The sequence below is a fragment of the Lycium ferocissimum genome, chromosome 1 (genome assembly GCF_029784015.1).
Source record: "Lycium ferocissimum isolate CSIRO_LF1 chromosome 1, AGI_CSIRO_Lferr_CH_V1, whole genome shotgun sequence".
Taxonomy (NCBI): domain Eukaryota; kingdom Viridiplantae; phylum Streptophyta; class Magnoliopsida; order Solanales; family Solanaceae; genus Lycium; species Lycium ferocissimum.
The window spans coordinates 16,827,035-16,832,856 of record NC_081342.1 but is presented as its reverse complement, the minus strand read 5'-3'; positions in this window follow the sequence as shown (position 1 = coordinate 16,832,856).

The following is a 5,822-nucleotide window of genomic DNA, read 5'->3' as shown; positions in this document are numbered from 1 at the left end:
TGGTGAGAAGAAGAAGAAGAATTTGGAGATTTCCGTTTTTTCACATGGAACTAAACTACAGGTGTTGTTGGGGTAGAAACTTTTCAATGTTGCCTTTTCTTTTTCCTTTTTTATTGCTCACGGATAATAAACAAAAGTACAATTTTGACCGTTTATTATCCGAAATTACTCTATTTTATTTTTAGCTAGACTTTTGGCTCATTCACATCTACAGTAATTATTACTCTATCCAGTTAAAAATAAGTGTCAACTGAATTTTTTTATTTTTTTTATTTTGATGCAAAATAAGTGTCCCCTTAGGTAATCAAGAAGGAATTAACTTTACTTTTCAGATTTACTCGTATTTACTTTACAGTCAAGTGGTTGAACGCCCCTCGAATTGAAGAAAATATGGAGTGATCAATCCGAAGCGCTCTCTTCAACAAGAGTGATCAATTCGAAGCGCTATTAACTCTTCTTGGCGATCAAGTAAAGGAGGTCCACATCATCCGAGCTCGAGAAATACGTTGCATGGAGTCCTATTAAAACCAAAAAATATAGGCCTGCCATCCGCACCAGAATAAATAAAATTCTTCCTAATTAAGGATAATTTAATTAAAATACATATTTTTTTTCTAAAGTTGTTATTTTTAAGAGGTGTGAAAAAACTAAGGAGAGACTTATTTTGAATCGGAGGGAATAGCGACGTTGCTGCTAGGACCATGATCAAACTCACGACGACCAACACCACGTGTCGCGGTGGCGATGAACTCCACGCGTCCTCCTCTCATTGGCAAGAAGAACAATTAGGAGATTTCCGTTTTTCACATGGAACTAACTATATGGCGACTGTTGGGAGTTGGAAACTTTTCAATGTTGCCTTTTTTCTTGCTCGTGGACTCACAGTAGGAGCTGCTCTCTCTTTATTACTTTCTCCATTTTAAATTATTTATTATCGTTTTTTTATTTTGCATGCCTCTTAAAAAATATTATTTTCTTTATTTCAATTTATGTGAACCTATTTCTTTTTTAGTCCATGTCAAAATGAATGACCTCTTTCCTAATTTGGAAACAAATTCACTTTATGAAATGATTTACAACCACACAAATATTCAAGACTTATTCTGAACCACAAATTTCAAAAGTCTTCACTCTTTCTTAAATGTCGTGCCCAGTCAAATGGGTTCACATAAATTGAAACGGAGGGAGTATTAATTAAGAGAGGTATCTGACCAATTTTACCCTTAGTTATGTCTAAGTTGTAATCTTTCTCCATTAAATATTTACTTTAATTGTGTGCCATCTCCATTAATGATAAAATTTTATTAGGGGTAAAATGGAAAAAAAATAATTAATTACGCCTTAAACTTCTTAAATGACAAATAATTTAATGGCTGAAGTAACTAAAACACCCCTAAACTTGACACGAATAGCAACTTCAGTCCCCAAACGATTGCTGCACTTCAAGACACCCCTAAGCTTGGCTAACTGGGTTTTAATACACCCCCGAGTAGACATGCCATGGCAAGTGGAATGCACTCCCCGTCCACTTGGCATTTTCATCCTATGTGTCCTCCACATAGATAAATTATTATTTTTTTAAATGTAAAACTAATTTTTTTTTTTTATAAAAAATCTGGAACAATGGAATATTTATTTTAAATCTGAAAAATTTGATTTAAAAAAAATGAAAAACTAGAGTTTTAATTAAAATATCTGTAAAAAAAATGGACTTGATATTTTTTTTAAAAGTGTCCTAAAAAATCCAGATTTTCATGATTCTTTTAAGACACTTAAAAAAGAACTGGAAAACAGTGGATAAAAACTGGAGTTTTATAAAAATATCGAAAAACTATTTTTTTTAGCATGTGGAAAACTCATTTTTTTTTTTAAATAAATAATCCCGGAAAATTAGATTAGTTTTTAAATCTAGAAAAAAATTATCAGTTTTCCACTTTATTCTTAAAAAAAAAAAAAAAATCAGTATCCCAGATTTTTAAAAAGTCGTGTTTTTAATCAAAAATTCAATTTTCCATATTCTTTTTTAGAAAAATGGGTTTATTTAGTTTTCTAGATTTTTAAAAAGTCCAGGTTTTTTAATATAAAAAAATCAATTTTCCAGATTTTTTTACAAAAATAACAGGTTTCACACATTTTTTTTTAAAATAAATTCAGTTTTCAAGATTTAAAAAGTTCTAGATTTTTTAATAAAATACCAGTCCAGATTTATTTTTAAAAAATGGGTTTTTCACATTTTTTAAAAAAATTAGTTTTTTCTGATTTTAAAAAAATATACTTTTTAATGAATTTTTCAAAATTGAGTTTTCTTTAAAAAAATAAAAAAAAAAAACTGATGTGGTACCTCTCACGCGCTTGTTGGTGTGTGACTACACTTGTTGTGCCATGTAGCAATTTGGGGGTGTATTAAACCCGATTAAGTTTAGGGGTTCAAGACAAAGAATAATTTGACCAAGTTCATAATTACGCTTAATTTTAGGGGTGTTTTAGTTACTTTAGCCTAATTTAATCTTTTATTATTGACCATGCTCTCAACTGTGTGAACGCGAAGCCTGGGATTATTATCCCCGACAGCTTCGAGTAATCTCCTCCGAACTCCCCCGAACAAACGTTGTTGCCTAGGACGACGATGATCACACTCATGACGACGAACGACACGTGTCCTCCTCTCATTGGTGAGAAGAAGAAGAATAATTTGGAGATTTCCGTTTTTCACATGGAACTAAACTGCAGGTGTTGTTGGGAGTTGGAAACTTTTCAATGTTGCCTTCTTGCTCACGGACTCATGGTGGCTGGCTGGCTGCTATCTCTCTATTAAACCAAAACAAAAAGTACAATTTTGACCGTTTATTTACTCCCTCCGTCTTAAATATTTGTCGTTTTTTTATACATCCTTGTAAATACTCTGGCCGTCCCAAAAAAGATTATCTTAATTTGACTAGGCACAAAATTTAAGAAATAAAAAAAGTTAAAAATGTGTAGTCCAGAACGAGCTTTAAGTATTTGTGGGATTATAAATCATCTCATAAAATTAAATAGTTTCTAAATATAATAATGTGTCAATCTTTTTGGAACAAACTAATATGGAAAGTAAGACAACTTTTTTAGGGAAGGAGGGAGTATTAATTAGGAAGGGTATTTATGTCAAAGTTTTAACTTCTCCCTATTAAATGTTTAATATATTTATGTATGATCTCTATTAATGACAAAATTCTACTAAGGGTAAAATGGAGAAAAAATAATTAATTATGTCTTGAATTTCTAAAACGACAACTAATTTGAGACAACTATTTTTAGTAACCACGACAAATAACTTGAGACAGAGGGAGTATTACGAAATTACTCAATTTTATTTTTAGCTACTAGACTTTTGGCTCATTCACATCTACTCCCTCCGTGTCAAATTATTTGTTACTTTTTTATTTTACACGCCCTTAAGAAATATTAATTAAGAGGGTATTTGACTAACTTTAACCTTATTAAATGTTTACTCCAATTTATGTGTCATCTCTATTAATGACAGAATTATACTAGGGGTAATGGGACGAAAACAATTAATCATCCATTGAACATTTAAAATGACAAATAATTTGAGATAACTCTTTTTAATAACCACGATAAATAATTTGAGATAGAGAGAGTACTAGTTAATAGTGAACCTTCTCGTACTTTAGATTACGATTTAATGAACTTCAACTGAAATAGATGAATGTGTTCGACTTTCTCGAGAAAAAAAAATTATATTTATCTCTCAAATTTTCATTATACTTTGACATTATGAGTAGGTTTGATTTTGATTAAGGATGCGTTCGGTATGGAGGATAAAAAGTTTTTGATTAAAAATATTTTCCTGGAAAATGTATTTTTGAAAAATAAGTGAATTTCTTACTTATTTTCTCATATTCAGTTAACAATGGCGGATCCAGGATTTTCATTCAGGTGGTTCGAAAAAAAAAAGTCTTTTGCTTTTATTTAGGGTGTTCAAAAGCTAATCTGTGCACATAAATACAGAAAATTTATCCTATATATACACTGTAAATTTTTGCCGTGGGTGTTCGGGTGAACACCCTCAGCCCTCTTTAAATCCACCCCTGTCGGTTGATCAATGGAACCCTACTATCCAACCCCTAATTCGGTCTATGTTTGGGTTGGTGTTGTACTCTAAGACGAGGGACTACAAAAATGGATGTGATCGGCCTTAGAGGAGAGGAGAGGAGAGGTAACTTGGGATTTGACGGACCTGATCTTCAATCCTACACCAGTTAACGATGCGACGGGAAAGTTTTTATTTTTTCATCAATATGCCCAATCGAGGCTCGCCCATGCGTAATCCTGATGGGCTCAATTCGCGAGGGTCATTATAGCCATTGGTTGATCAAACAAAAGCGAATGACTCGTTCCTTAGGACCTCAATATTGATTGAGTTGGCCAAGTCTCGTAAAAGAAGATTGATTAGGTCAGTTAGTCTTCCCAGATTTCAAAGAATGATATAATTCATCATATGTCGCTTCAGCCCTCGAATCAAGGAAAAGAAATTAGAGACAAGAATCATGGGAGACACAGAGTTATACTCACAAGTTTGATTAAGAAAATCATTTGCTTTAAATTTATTTCGTGATTGCAGTCGTATTTCTTTTTTTTCCATTTGGATCTCATCAACTATGAGAGTAGAAAAATTAAGACACTTCTTGTGTTCGGACTATCAAGATTGACTAAATGAGAGAGCGACAGATATAGTAAAAGAACAAATCAGCCACACTTTTCTGGACACTCAACCCCCACTCTATCTACCACCCACCACCCATTCCACCTACCTATTCACCCCACACCACCACCCAAGACGTGGGGGTAAAAAATACTCATTTTTAATAATTTTTTATAAAAGTAAAATAAAATATATGAGATAGAAAAATTGGAAGAGGGATAGGATGGTTGGGGTAGGTTGATGGTGGGTGTGGGGTGGGTGTTGGGAATACGGGAGGGGGTGGATAGGTTTGGTGTGGGGGTGGAGTGGATGGTGGGGATAGAGGTGGTTGAAGATGAGGTGTGTTCTGGTGGAGGTATGGGGTGGTGTAGATAAGGTGCATTCAAGAGTGGTAGCTGGGTAGGGTGGGGTTAAACAGTGGGGTGGTGGGTGGGGTTAAATAGTGAGGTGGTGGTTACGGGTAGAGGTGAGTTCGACAATAAGGACGGGACAATTAATATGGAATGTCATCTGTGTGACTTGTTTTCCCTACTTTTTTTTTTTTTTGTAACTAACTTTTCCATTAATCACCAATTGAAAACCAGTTACAAAGGACCATAACTAGGCTAATACACTGTCTGTTATCTCATTGCAATCATCTAACACATACTATGCTAACTCTAGAGCATCTAAACTAGAAAAAGACCTTACTAGTAACATTATAAGTTCTAAATGAAGCCCTAACATTACAAACTATGACAATTTCTCTTGTTATGCTATTCCAATCTCGAGCTTGCTTCTAAAAAATCCTCTGGTTTCCTTTAATCAATATGCCATGTACATACTCTGCAAATATCATTCGTAAAATTTGGGCAGCTTGAGTCTCTTCCTTACTGTTTGTGATAATGAACTGCAAGTACTCATCCCAACATGTTGTCACTGCATCTGTTTATGAATCTATCTCATCAACCTTATCCATACTCTTTGTGCACATTCACATTCCGTGAAAGGGTGATCATTTGTTTTATCTTGTTGCTGGCACAATACACATTTTTTATCCACTTCCATTTCTCATTTTACAAGTTTGTTCAGTTGTGAGGAGTTTGTTTTGGACTTGTAACCACATAGTAAACCTAGCCTT